The 16,344-nt window shown below is 44.0% G+C and overlaps 1 protein-coding gene across 2 annotated transcripts in view; it reads right to left on the reverse strand.

The window, feature by feature from the left end:
* Positions 1–16,344, reverse strand: part of UTRN (utrophin) — an 846,507-nt gene that overhangs the window by 480,735 nt on the left and 349,428 nt on the right. The window lies entirely within an intron of this gene.

Genomic DNA, 16,344 nt, shown 5'->3' on the forward strand with positions numbered 1-16,344 from the left:
CTCTGCATCCCATCTTGACTGAAAAAAACAGAAATGTAGAAATGTTTGCAAATTTATTAAAAAAGAAAAACTGAAATATCACATGGTCATAAGTATTCAGACCCTTTGCTCAGTATTGAGTAGAACCCCCCTTTTGAGCTAGTACAGCCATGAGTCTTCTTGAGAATGATGCAACAAGTTTTTCACACCTGGATTTGGGGATTCTCTGCCATTCTTCCTTGCAGATCCTCTCCAGTTCCGTCAGGTGGGATGGTGAACGTTGGTGGACAGCCATTTTCAGGTCTCTCTAGAGACGCTTAATTGGGTTTAGGTTAGGGCTCTTGCTGGGCCAGTCAAGAATGGTCACAGATTTGTTCTGAAGCCACTCTTTTGTTATTTTAGCTGTGTTCTTAGGGTCTTGTTGGAAGGTGAAGCTTTGGCCAAGCCTGGGGTCCAGAGCTCTCTAGAAGAGGTTTTCATCTAGGATATCTCTGTACTTGGCAGCATTCATGTTTCCTTCAATGACAACCAGTTGTCCTGTCCCTGCAGCTGAAAAACAACCCATAGCATGATGCTGCCACCACGTTTCACTGTTGGGATTGTATTGGGCAGGTGATGAGCAGTGCCTGTTTTTTTCCACACATACAGCTTAGAATAATCACCAAAAAGGTCTATCTTCGTCTCATTAGACCAGAGAATCTTATTTCTCATAGTCTGGGAGTCCTTCATGTGTTTTTTTAGCAAACCCTATGTGGGCTTTCATATGTCTTGCACTGAGGAGAGGCTTCCATTGGGCCACTCTGTCATAAAGGCCTGACTGGTGGAGGGCTGCAGTGACAGTTGACTTTGTAGAACTTTCTCCCATCTCCCTACTGCATCTACTACTATATATATGACTCAAATACATATCAGTTTTTTAAACCTATGTTCAATTTTGAACGCCATTTTTTCAGCATACAAAACTGCGCAGGAAGGTGGACCATCACAAGCAGTAAACTAGAATAACCTTGACAAAACCTTACCTAAACACCAGAAAAGAAGGACACAATGCTGGCCAGAAACCGGTATTGTTCCTTCACTGAAGCTTAGGAAGAGCACGTCTTACTCCCAGGTACCACCTGGATTGCCACCCCAGTGGCAGAAAAGCCAAGGTTTGCTCTCCTGGAGAGGGTATAAAGTTTTCAGGGAATGAGAACCACATTACTGACCCTAGTTGTGACATAAAGGGATAAAACTAAATAAATAGATAATGTGCAATATGATCTGACATCTCACAGAAATCATAAAAACTCCTCACATTGCCTGAAGGCCCAGGCAAATAAAGATGCCAGTGCTCAGATGAGTAAAGGGAATGCATAATTGAGTTCAGGCACCCCAGGATCTCCGTTTTGGAGGCATTCTGCACCTTGGGCTCTTACAGTATACGATCTACACAAAATGTTGAGTACCTGTAAGTACACTGCATCATTTATACTGGCCTCACGGTACTGCTGGTTTTATAGCTTAGAGTTTCTGCAGCCTATTGACAGACAAGTCCTTAATGACTTAGCTACAAAGTTGAATAGCCATAAAGTAGATGAATGTGCAGTCTTTAAAGATGAATCACCAGAGCCATCTCTGAATATGCTGAGCAAACAGGGTAGGCTGAGAGATTTCAGCTCAGAAGATCCCAAAAATCTAAATTCTACCTGTACCACATGATCAGAGAACCTACATATAGGGATGTTGGGACGGATGGCTGTAAGCTGAACAATAATTTGGCTGACAGCTATCTAATATGTATGGAAGTCTTAAAAGGTCGGCCACTGTCTCCTGTCTGTGCAGACTCCTCACAAAGTGGCTAACACTTCCGTCATACAATGGCTGCCAGTGGAGGAGCACGTGACCAGACCGGCCCATCAGTCTCCTCCATCAGAAAAGCAGCTTATCTCTGTGAGGCGTTTCATAATTGGAGGAGGCTGACTGTCCATCTGGTCATGTGCTCCTCCATCAGCAGACCCTGAATGGACAGAAGTGCTGGTCAGTTTCATAGAAAACTGCACTAACAAGAGACAATGGCAGACCCCTCTCTAAGTGTCAGAAAATAACTCAGAATATATTTGTAAGTTATTCATGGGCCAGCATGCCAACTCATAGAGGTCATAATAGTGCTCGTTGACCTGTGTTGGGCTGGTATACATCAGCATATTTTGCTTTATGGAATAATGCATATGGCTGTGTTATCTATATATATAAGAGGCATCTTGATTACTCGCTAATCCCGCCCCCTGCACAGTAGCTCTGCCCCCACCACATTACCACACATAATCCCGCCCCCACCACATTACCACACATAATCCCGCCCCCACCCCATTAACACACACAATCCCGCCCCCCACCACATTACCACACAATCCCGCCCTGCCACCACATCACCACACAATCCCACCCTGCCACCACATCACCACACACAATCCCACCCCCCACATTACCACACACAATCCCACCCTGCCACATCACCACACATAATCCCGACCCCTACCACATCACCACACATAATCCCGCCCCCCAACACATCATCACACATAATCCCGCCCCATCACATCACCACACATAATCCTGCCCCCAACACATCACCGCACATAATCTCGCCCCCCACCACATCACCACACATAATCCCGCCCCCCACCCCATCACCACGCATAATCCCGCCCCCCACCCCATCACCACACATAATCCCACCCCTTCACCCCATCACCACACATAATCCCGCCCCCATCACATCACCACACATAATCCCGCCCCCGCCACATCACCACACAGAATCCCACCCCTCCATCACATTATCACACATAATCCCACCCCCACATTACCACACATAATCCCGCCCCCCACCACATTACCACACATAATCCCACCCCCCACATTACCACACATAATCCTGCCCCCCACCACATTACCACACATAATCCCGCCCCCACCACATCACCACACATAATCCCACCCCCCACATTACCACACATAATCCCGCCCTCCCACCACATTACCACACATAATCCCGCCCTCCCACAGTACCACACGAGGCTCCGTCCCTACACATTACCACACGAGGCTCCGTCCCCACACATTACCACATGAGGCTCCGTCCCCACACAGTACCACACGAGGCTCCGTCCCCACACATTACCAAACGAGGCTCCGTCCCCGCACATTACCATACGAGGCTCCGTCCCCCCACATTACCACACGAGGCTCTGCCCCCACACGTTACCACATGAGGCTCCGCCCCCCACATTACCACATGCAGCGCTTCCTTTCTATGTAATTCAACCACTTCAGCCAAGGTAAACGTACATTTAATTGCATCCGCATTCTCCCAAACAAAATGAGCCAAGAAGAGTAGCCAGGTTCATCTCACAGGCCGCAGGAAAATCCAGACAACGATGCAGTAGCTGATCGACAACAACAATATCGACTAAATCGTAGGATTGGTTATCAACAACGAACACCTGAGCAGATTGATAAAGACTGGGAGATATATCACAAGGTTTATATCAACCGAGTGACAGAAAGAAGAGAAGCTGATATATATAACCAACGTCAACGAAGAAGGAATTTGACACCTGCGGAAGTTGAAAACAACAATGCCCGTCGACGTAAACTGCCACCACCTTCGAGGTATGCAGCAAGAAATCCAGAAAATATACCCAGTGAACACCACATGGGAAAGCGAGATGTTACGTGTAGTGATTGCAGTGCATCTCACTTTTGGAAAGAAAAATTACACAGTGCAAAGTTTTTGTCGTGCTGCGGAAGTGGTACTATACACTTACGTGAAGTAAATGAATATCCTTAGCAGTTTCAAGCATGGTTAACTGAAGATACGAATGAGGCAAAAAAATTTATTTTAAGTTAATTTACAACCTGCATAAGAACTATTGAATGTTGTCATTATTTACTTTAGTTTAATCACCAGCAGCATTAATTAGATAGCAATGAGCGTGCCGAGCGTTAGCTGGCTGGAAACAGCTAGTCTAATATACAGTTAGGTCCATATATATTTGGACAAAGACAGCATTTTTCTTATTTTGGTTACAGACATTACCACAATGAATTTTAAACAAAACAATTCAGATGCAGTTGAAGTTTAGACTTTCAGCTTTCATTTGAGGGTATCCACATTAAAATAGGATGAAGGGTTTAGGAGTTTCAGCTCCTTAACATGTGCCACCCTGTTTTTAAAGGGACCAAAAGTAATTGGACAGATTCAATAATTTTAAATAAAATGTTCATTTTTAATACTTGGTTGAAAACCCTTTGTTGGCAATGACTGCCTGAAGTCTTGAACTCATGGACATCACCAGACGCTGTGTTTCCTCCTTTTTGATGCTCTGCCAGGTCTTCACTGCGGTGGTTTTCAGTTGCTGTTTGTTTGTGGGCCTTTCTGTCTGAAGTTTAGTCTTTAACAAGTGAAATGCATGCTCAATTGGGTTGAGATCAGGTGACAGACTTGGCCATTCAGGAATATTCCACTTCTTTGCTTTAATAAACTCCTGGGTTGCTTTGACTTTATGTTTTGGGTCAATGTCCATCCGTAGTATGAAACGACGACCAATCAGTTTGCTGCATTTGGCTGCATCTGAGCACACAGTATGGCTCTGAATACCTCAGAATTAATTCGGCTGCTTCTGTCCTGTGTCACATCATCAATAAACACTAGTGACGCAGTGCCACTGGCAGCCATGCATGCCCAAGCCATCACACTGCCTCCGCCGTGTTTTACAGATGATGTGGTATGCTTTGGATCATGAGTTGTACCACGCCTTCGCCATACTTTTCTCTTTCCATCATTGTGGTAGAGGTTGATCTTGGTTTCATCTGTCCAAATAATGTTCTTCCAGAACTGTGCTGGCTTTTTTAGATGTTTTTTAGCAAAGTCCAGTCTAGCCTTTTTCTTCTTGATGCTTATGAGTGGCTTGCACCGTGCAGTGAACCCTCTGTATTTACTTCCATGCAGTCTTCTCTTTATGGTAGATTTGGATATTGATAAGCCGAACTCCTGGAGAGTGTTGGTCACTTGGTTGGCTGTTGTGAAGGGGTTTCTCTTCACCATGGAGATTATTCTGCCATCATCCACCACTGTTGTCTTCTGTGGGCGCCCAGGTCTTTTTGCATTGATGAGTTCACCAGTGCTTTCTTTCTTTCTCAGGATGTACCAAACTGTAGATTTTGCCACTCCTAATATTGTAGCAATTTCTCGGATGGGTTTTTTTCTGTTTTCGCAGCTCAAAGATGGCTTGTTTCACCTGCATGGAGAGCTCCTTTGAACGCATGTTTACTTCACAGCAAAACCTTCCAAATGCCAGCAACACACCTCAAATCAACTCCAGGCCTTTTATCTGCTTAATTGAGAATGACATAACGAAGGGATTGCCCACACCTGTCCATGAAATAGCCTTGGAGACAATTGTCCAATTACTTTTGGTCCCTTTAAAAACAGGGTGGCACATGTTAAGGAGCTGAAACTCCTAAACCCTTCATCCTATTTTAATGTGGATACCCTCAAATGAAAGCTGAAAGTCTGAACTTCAACTGCATCTGAATTGTTTTGTTTAAAATTCATTGTGGTTATGTCTATAACCAAAATTAGAAAAATGTTGTCTCTGTCCAAATATATTTGGACCTAACTGTATAAAGCTGAATGTGTGAGTGTATGTGTGTATGTGTGTGTGTGTATGTCCGGGATTGATATTTGCACCGTCGCAGCTACAGCCACAAAATTTTGCACAGTCACAAATCTGTAACCCGAGAGCGTCATAGGCTATGTTGTGAGGCGAAATTTTAACTCCGTGCGTTCCAATTCACCAAACAATTTTGCCCCTATCTGCATAATGGGGAAAAAGTGAAAGGAAAAGTGTTGGAGGCAAATTGACAGCTGCCAGATGTGAACAAGGGGGACTTAAAGAGTGAAAGCGATGGCGCCAAAGAGTATATACCGTATAGTTACTAAGGTGGAGCCCCGACATGGGATACTCACCACACACGGGGATATGAACACACACACAAAATGCGCCACACACACTACCACGTGCTTGAACACATATCACCCTCAGCACACATTTCACCACACATACACCAACCTCGCCACATAAAAGTCGAAACACAAAAGTCGCCGCTCAAAACTCGCCACGCGCAAAACTCGCCACATGCAAAACTAGGCTCACACAAAACTCGCCACACGTGCAAAACTCACCTCATGGAAAACTCGCCACACGCAAAACTTGCACACGCAGAAAAATTGCCACATGCACAAAAGTTGCAACACATGCAAAAGTTGCCTCACACAAAACTTGCACATACTTAAAACGCACCACATAAAACTCGCCACGTGCAAAACTCGCCATGCGCAAAACTTGCTGCACACAACTTGCTACACTAACCTGTCACATGCAACTCGACACACAAAACGTTGCTACACGCATGTCACCACACAAAACTCATCTCACAAAAGTCGCTACATGCATGTAGCCACATGCAACTCAAGACACACAACTTGACACATGAAACTCGCCCGAAAATACACACAAGTCTGGTATTATCCTTCAAAAATAAAAATCTGATTAATAAGCAGACAAACTACAAGAGCAACAAATGTACCATATAGGAAATACGGCAGCTGCCAGTCACATGACCTGTCTATTATGTGTATGTGTGAGCTAATATATACTGCCAGGGGGGAGGGCTTCCTGTTGGCTGGGGATTTATCAGGCTGCCAATTTAGCTTACAAATACTGAGGTAAAAATACTGAGCAAATAACTTGTGAACGAGGTCTAATACAGGAGGAGATGACATACAGGTACATACTATATACAGGGGAGATGACACACAGGTATTTACCATATACAGGAGAGATGACACACAGGTATATACTATATACAGGAGGAGATGACACACATATATACTATATACAGGGGAGATGACACAGGTATATACTATATACAGGAGGAGATGACACACACATATATACTATATACAGGGGAGATGACACACCGGTATATACTATATACAGGAGGAGATGACACACTGGTATATACTAAATACAGGGGAGATGACACACACATATATACTATATACAGGGGAGATGACACACAGGTATATACTATATACAGGAGGAGATGGCATACAGGTATGTACTATATACAGGAGGAGATGACACACATATATACTATATACAGGGGAGATGACACACAGGTATATACTATATACATGAGATGACACACTGGTATATACTATATACAGGGGAGATGACACACAGGTATATACTATATACAGGGGAGATGACACACAGGTATATACTATATACAGGGGAGATGACACACAGGTATATACTATATACAGATGACACACAGGTATATACTATATACAGGAGGAGATGACATACAGGTACATACTATATACAGGGGAGATGACATACAGGTATATACTATATACAGGGGAGATGACACACAGGTATATATTATATACAGGGGAGATGACACTCAAGTATATACTATATACAGATGACACACAGGTATATACTATATACAGGAGGAGATGACATACAGGAACATACAATATACAGGGGAGATGACACACAGATATATACTATATACAGGAGATGACAAACAGGTATATACTATATACAGGGGAGATGACACACGTATATACTATATATAGGAGATGACACAGATATATACTATATACAGGAGCAGATGACACACAGGTATATACTATATACAGGAGATGACACACGTATATACTGTATACAGGAAAAGATGACATACAGGTACATACTATATACAGGATACAGGTATATACTATATAAAAGAGGAGATGACACATAGGTACATAGAGGAGGAGATGACATACAGCAGGTATATACTATATACAGGGGAGATGACATACAGGTATATACTATATACAGGGGAGATGACATACAGGTATATACTATATATAGGAGGAGATGACATACAGGTATATAGTATATATAGAAGAGATGACATACAGGTATATAAAATATACAGGAGGAGAGGACATACAGCAGGTATATACTATTTACAGGGGAGATGACATACAGGTATATACTGTTATGATCCGGTGACTTTGGAGCCACATGAACTTTCTCTGGAGTAGGTGGAAACTGTACTGACCGCAAAACCTGAACTAACACCGCAACTAGAAGTAGCCGTGGGGTGTGCCTAACAAACCCTAGACTCCTCGACACAGCCGGAGGACTAAATATCCCTATAGATGGAAATAGGAATACTACCTTGCCTCAGAGCAGAACCCCAAAGGATAGGCAGCCCCCCACGAATATTGACTGTGAGTAGGAGAGGAAAGACACACGCAGGCAGAAAACAGGATTCAGCACAAGAGGCCACTCTAGCTAAATAGGGAAAGATAGGACAGAATACTAAGTGGTCAGTATTAAAAACCCTTCCAAAAATATCCACAGCAGATAATACAAAAACTTCCACAATCTAACTAAAGACATGGAATGTATATCTGCCACTCCAGAGAATCCAACAAGACTGAGAAAATACTGACACAATCTAAGCTGGACAAAAAAACACTGAATAGCACAGAATTATTAAGCACACAGCATGTGTGCCACAGAAACAAAACCAGACACTTATCTTTGCTGATTTGGCAGAAGGCAGAAGGAACCAAACCAGGACCAAAACCTCCCAACAACCATGGACAACTGGCAAGGACTAATGAATCCTGCACGCCTAAATACCCCAGTCAGAACTGCAATCAGCAGATTCACCTGCAACTCAGGGACAACTGCATTACCACCTACAACCACCGGAGGGAGCCCAAAAGCAGAATTCACAACAGTACCCCCCCCCCTTGAGGAGGGGTCACCGAACCCTCACCAGAGCCCCCAGGCCGATCAGGACGAGCCAGATGAAAAGCATGAACCAAATCAGCAGCATGGACATCAGAGGCAAAAACCCAAGAATTATCCTCCTGGCCATAACCCTTCCATTTGACAAGATACTGAAGCCTCCGCCTCGAAAAACGAGAATCCAAAATCTTCTCAACCACATACTCCAACTCCCCATCAACCAAAACAGGGGCCAGAGGATCAACGGAGGGAACAACGGGCACCACATATTTCCGCAATAAAGATCTATGGAAGACATTATGGATAGCAAAAGAGGCCGGAAGCGCCAATCGAAAAGACACCGGATTAATAATCCCAGAAATCCTATAAGGACCAATAAACCGAGGCTTAAATTTAGGAGAAGAAACCTTCATAGGAACATGACGGGAAGACAACCAAACCAAATCCCCAACCTGAAGCCGGGAACCAACACACCGACGACGGTTAGCAAAACGTTGAGCCTAATCCTGAGACAACACCAAATTGTCCACCACATGAGCCCAAATCTGCTGCAACCTGTCAACCACCGAATCCACACCAGGACAGTCAGAAGGCTCAACCTGCCCAGAAGAAAAACGAGGATGAAAACCAAAACTACAAAAAAAAGGCGAAACCAAAGTAGCCGAACTAGCCCGATTATTAAGGGCAAACTCGGCCAATGGCAAAAAGGCCACCCAATCATCCTGATCAGCAGACACAAAGCATCTCAAATAAGTCTCCAAGGTCTGATTAGTTCGCTCGGTTTGGCCATTTGTCTGAGGATGAAATGCAGAGGAAAAAGATAAATCAATGCCCAGGATAGCACAAAAGGCCCGCCAAAACCTAGAAACAAACTGGGAACCTCTGTCAGACACAATATTCTCCGGAATACCATGCAAATGAACCACATGCTGAAAAAACAACGAAACTAAATCTGAAGAGGAAGGCAATTTAGGCAAAGGCACCAAATGAACCATCTTAGAAAACCGGTCACAAACAACCCAGATAACCGACATCCTCTGGGAAACCGGAAGATCAGAAAAAAAATCCATAGAAATATGCGTCCAGGGCCTCTCAGGGACCGGCAATGGCAAAAGCAACCCACTAGCACGGGAACAACATGGCTTGGCCCGCGCACAAGTCCCACAGGACTGCACAAAAGAACGCACATCACGTGATAAAGAAGGCCACCAAAAGGACCTACCAACCAAATCTCTGGTACCAAAAATACCAGGATGACCAGCCAACACAGAACAGTGAACCTCAGAAATCACTCTACTAGTCCATCTGTCAGGAACAAACAGTTTCCCCACTGGACAACGATCAGGTCTGTCAGCCTGAAATTCCTGAAGAACCCGTCGTACATCAGGGGAAATAGCAGAAAGAAACATCCCTTCTTTCAGAATGCCGACCGGTTCAAGGACCTCAGGAGAATCAGGCAAAAAACTCCTAGAAAGGGCATCAGCCTTAATATTCTTGGAACCTGGAAGATACGAGACCACAAAATCAAAACGGGAAAAAAACAAGGACCACCGAGCCTGTCTAGGATTCAGCCGCTTGGCAGACTCGAGGTAAATCAAATTCTTATGATCGGTCTAGACCACAATACGGTGCTTAGCTCCCTCAAGCCAATGTCGCCACTCCTAAAATGCCCAATTCATAGCCAACAACTCCCGATTGCCGACATCATAATTGCGTTCAGCAGGCGAAAATTTACGGGAAAAGAATGCACACGGTTTCATCAAGGAACCAACATGATCCCTCTGGGACAAAACGGCCCCTGCGCCAATCTCAGAAGCGTCAATCTCAACCTGAAACGGAAGAGAAACATCTGGTTGGCGTAACACTGGAGCAGAAGTAAATCGACGTTTAAGCTCCTGAAAGGCAGAAACAGCCGCAGAGGACCAATTCGCCACATCAGCGCCTTTCCTCGTCAAATCGGTCAAGGGTTTAACCACGCTGGAAAAGTTAACAATGAAACGGTGATAAAAATTTGCAAAACCCAAAAATTTCTGAAGGCTCTTTACGGACGTGGGTTGAATCCAATCATGAATGGCCTGAACCTTAACCGAATGCATCTCAATAGATGAAGGAGAAAAAATAAAACCCAAAAAAGAAACCTTCTGCACCCCAAAGAGACACTTAGACCCCTACACAAACAAAGCATTGTCACGAAGGATCTGAAATACCATCCTGACCTGTTCCACATGAGACTCCCAATCATCAGAAAAAATCAAAATATCGTCCAAATATACAATCAAGAATTTATCAATATAAGTCCGGAAGATATCATGCATGAAAGATTGAAAAACAGATGGAGCATTAGTGAGCCCGAACGGCATCACAAGGTATTCAAAATGGCCTTCGGGCGTATTGAACGCAGTTTTCCATTCATCACCCTGCTTAATACGAACAAGATTATACGCCCCCCGAAGGTCAATCTTCGTAAACCAACTAGCCCCCTTAATCCTAGCAAACAAATCGGAAAGCAAAGGTAAAGGGTATTGAAACTTGACCGTGATCTTATTCAAGAGGCGATAATCAATACAGGGTCTCAAGGAGCCATCCTTCTTAACAACAAAAAAAAATCCCGCTCCCATCGGTGAAGAAGATGGCCGAATATGCCCTTTCTCCAAAGACTCCTTAACATAACTCCGCATAGCGGTATGTTCAGGCACAGACAGGTTGAAGAGTCGGCCCTTAGGAAACTTACAGCCTGGAATCAAATCAATAGCACAATCACAGTCCCTGTGCGGTGGAAGAGAACTGGACTTGGGCTCATCGAATACATCCTGAAAATCAGACAAAAACTCTGGAATTTCGGAAGAGGAAGAAGAGGAGATAGACATTAAAGGAACATCATTATGAACCCCCTGACAACCCCAACTAGTCACAGACATAGACTTCCAATCCAACACAGGATTATGTACCTGCAACCAAGGAAAACCCAACACGATAGCATCATGTAAATTATGCAATACCAGAAATCGACAATCTTCCTGATGGGCTGGCGCCATGCGCATGGTCACCTGTGTCCAAAACTGGGGCTTATTTTTAGCCAAAGGTGTGGCATCAATGCCCCTTAAAGGAATAAGGTTCTGCAAAGGCTGCAAGGGGAAACCACAACGCCTGGCAAACTCAAGGTCCATTAAGTTCAAAGCGACGCCTGAATACACAAACGCCAAGACAGAAAATGATGACAATGAGCAGATCAAGGACACCGATAACAGAAATTTAGGTTGTACAGTACTGATGGTAAATGAACTAGCGATCCTCTTTGTCCGCTTAGGGCAGACTGAAATGACATGAGAAGTGTCGCCACAATAATAACACAACCTATTCTGACGTCTTAGTCCTTGTCGTTCTGTCCTAGACAGAATCCTATCACACTGCATTGGCTCAGGACTCTGCTCTGAGGACAACGCCACAGCGCGCACAGTTCTGCGCTCCCGCAAGCGCCGATCAATCTGAATGGACAAAGACATAGAATCACTCAGACCGACAGGCGTGGGAAACCCCACCATAACATCTTTAACGGATTCAGAAAGACCCTTTCTGAAAATTGCAGCCAAAGCATCATCATTCCATTTAGTCAACACAGACCATTTTCTAAATTTCTGACAATACAATTCTGCCGCGTCTTGACCCTGAGATAGGGCCAACAAGGTCTTCTCCGCTTGATCCACAGAATTAGGTTCATCATATAATAGTCCTAAAGCCTGAAAAAAGGAATCTACATTAAGCAAGGCCGGATTCCCAGATTCCAGGGAAAATGCCCAATCCTGTGGGTCACCACGCAGCAGGGAAATTACAATTTTAACCTGCAGAATAGAATCCCCAGAGGATCGAGGTCTCAAAGCAAAAAACAGTTTACAGTTGTTTTTAAAACTCAAAAATTTGGACCTGTCACCAAAAAACAAATCAGGAGTAGGAATCTTCGGCTCTAAAACAGGAGTCTGAACAATATAATCAGAAATTCCCTGTACCCTAGCAGCAAGCTGGTCTACACGAGAAGCTAATTCCTGAACATCCATGCTAACACGAGACTCCTTAGCCACCCAGAGAAAAAGAGGGAAGAAAAGGCAAAGCAAACTGCAGAAAAAAAAATGACTCAACACCTTTCTTCCCTTCTTCTGAGATGCATTTAACTCATAGTTGGCCAGTTGTACTGTTATGATCCGGTGACTTTGGAGCCACATGAACTTTCTCTGGAGTAGGTGGAAACTGTACTGACCGCAAAACCTGAACTAACACCGCAACTAGAAGTAGCCGTGGGGTGTGCCTAACAAACCCTAGACACCTCGACACAGCCGGAGGACTAAATACCCCTATAGATGGAAATAGGAATACTACCTTGCCTCAGAGCAGAACCCCAAAGGATAGGCAGCCCCCCACGAATATTGACTGTGAGTAGGAGAGGAAAGACACACGCAGGCAGAAAACAGGATTCAGCAAAAGAGGCCACTCTAGCTAAATAGGGAAAGATAGGACAGAATACTAAGCGGTCAGTATTAAAAACCCTTCCAAAAATATCCACAGCAGATAACACAAAAACTTCCACAATCTAACTAAAGACATGGAATGTATATCTACCACTCCAGAGAATCCAACAAGACTGAGAAAATACTGACACAATCTAAGCTGGACAAAAAAACACTGAATAGCACAGAATTATTAAGCACACAGCATGTGTGCCACAGAAACAAAACCAGACACTTATCTTTGCTGATTTGCCAGAAGGCAAAAGGAACCAAACCAGGACCAAAACCTCCCAACAACCATGGACAACTGGCAAGGCCTAATGAATCCTGCACGCCTAAATACCCCAGTCAGAACTGCAATCAGCAGATACACCCGACCAGGACTGCAACTCAGGGACAACTGCATTACCACCTACAACCACCGGAGGGAGCCCAAAAGCAGAATTCACAACAATATACTACAGTATATACAGGAGATGACATACAGGTGTATACTATATATAAGGGAGATGACAAACATGTATATACTGAGGGGAAAATGAGAGGATGAGAGGAGTGAGGGAAAATAGTGGAGTGATCGGAAAATGACAGATGTGAGGTCGAAATGACAAGTGTTAGGGGGGAATGAGAGGAGTGAGGGGGAAAATAAGAGGAATGAGGGGGAAAATTAGAGGTGTAAGGGAGAAAATGAGAGAAGTGAAGGGGAAAATGAGAGGCGTGATGGGAAAATAAGAGAAGTGAGGTGCTATAACTAACCACAGATATTTACTATGCCCAGGCAACACCGGGCTCTTCAGCTAGTACCATATAATCTTCCATAGAAAAACCTTTTCCGTGCAATATACACTTTCTTTAACAAAGGAACCTTCGACCATTAGATGCCACTGTATATTAACACATTGATGTCTATTAGAGGCATCCATCAGAGGTATGCCTCGTACCTCCAATTGAAATTTTAACCTTTGCTGTACCTGTTCACACTGCGCAGACCACTTAAGTGACATAGTGACATCATATCTGAGGCCTTACAGCTGATACACTGGATACTTCAAACCCTCTATTTTTGGTATGAGTAGGGGTCTCAGCAACTGGACCACCAGTATTATCTATCCTGTGGATAGGTGATGTTTATGAACAACCCCTTAAGTACAGAACCACAGAACCTTCCCACGAGGGCTTATAATCTAAAAGCTATGGGCTACAAAAACAGTAGGTGAGGGTAGAGTCTGCACATATGGCACTAACGAAGTATCAGACTGTCGCTTATTCTGTAGAGATGGGTTTTTCTGTTGCTTTTCATAGTTTTGAAATTTTTTATGGGGGGGATCTGATCAGTCAGGGTAACACTTTACATAGAAAAAAATCTTGGGATACAATAGTATGAGAAGGAGACACGTGGTGAGTGAAGTAAGTAATAGTGAGGACTGAGATTACATTGGGAGTGAGATTTGATTCACAGGATTAGTCCAGTGGCTATGTCGGTAAACTTTGGCCACTGGATAAGAGTCCTGAGAACTGCCTCCTGCCTCCCGGGAATCACGCCTTCTCTTTTGACTAGCTGGCCTGGGGCAACGTCACATGTGTCACACCGCAACGATGATGTCACACCAGGCTGGATAATCAAAAGAAGACCACTGATATCGGGGAGAAGGAGGCAGTTCTCAGGGCTCCCATCCAGGGGCCACATGTTACTGACATAGCTGATGGCCCTGCAAATTGATTCACACCAACTCTAATGGGAAGGTAAAATCATATAAGTAGAACTAGTGGCCTAGGTATATGACACTTCCATTAAGTCAGCATATTTCAAAAAAAGGGAGAAAACGGAAGTCATTGTCATCAGATCTATAAATATCAAACTTTATTGAATATTATAAAACAACACATAAATCCAAATATTAAAAAGTACCTAAAACTGGAGAATACATGCAAAAAAGACCGCACAAAGGCAGTAATGTAGCATATATTATGTAAATATGTGTATATCTTAGTCTTTATACATATGCATGGAATGTCTATTGCACTGATATATTACTATAAGGATGTTAGATATATATATTATAGGTTGCTCATACATATAGACCTATCCCAGCACTATAGTAGTGCTTCACCACTTCTGTGGGGATATAATGGTCTATATATACAGAAATAAAGTGCATAGTGCAATATATCCAACTACTGCTGCCATATAGCCACCAATTAAATGAAAGTGCATCTGCTACATAAGGGAGCATCTAGTTAATCAGCAGTCCTTAGGCCCCATATATTGATAGTGCATACAACAGTAATAGACAGATTTAAACACAAGATAAATATAAAGTGACTGTGCTACATAACCTGATTGTGCAGTCCTGAGCCCCAACGCGCGTTTCGCGTTTAGCTTCGTCCGGGGGAATGTATGTTGGGGTGTCAAATGTGGTGCTTTTTATAGTGGTTGGTTAATTGGGCCATAAATGTGTTGGTAATGTTGAAACCGGCCACCGCGCCTGCACAGGTTAGCGTCCTGCGTCACTTCCTCTCTCCCTACCTGTGACATCAGGGGGAGGAGTCAACGGCGTCATGAACGCGTTGCCATAGCAGCGCAGCGAGTGCGCAGCTACATGAGAAAGCGGCTGAGCACCACAACCATCTAGGAGCCACATAATAGGCACAACTACCCCTCACTCATGTATCTCCCTTCCTACATCTTGTTGATTCGCTTCGGAAATAATAACTATCTGCAGCTGTACGGGTCGCTGCGCTGCTATGGCAACGCGTTCATGACGCCGTTGACTCCTCCCCCTGATGTCACAGGTAGGGAGAGAGGAAGTGACGCAGGACGCTAACCTGTGCAGGCGCGGTGGCCGGTTTCAACATTACCAACACATTTATGGCCCAATTAACCAACCACTATAAAAAGCACCACATTTGACACCCCAACATACATTCCCCCGGACGAAGCTAAACGCGAAACGCGCGTTGGGGCTCAGGACTGCACAATCAGGTTATGTAGCACA

Source organism: Ranitomeya variabilis, chromosome 2 (genome assembly GCF_051348905.1).
Source record: "Ranitomeya variabilis isolate aRanVar5 chromosome 2, aRanVar5.hap1, whole genome shotgun sequence".
NCBI classification, from domain to species: Eukaryota; Metazoa; Chordata; class Amphibia; order Anura; family Dendrobatidae; genus Ranitomeya; species Ranitomeya variabilis.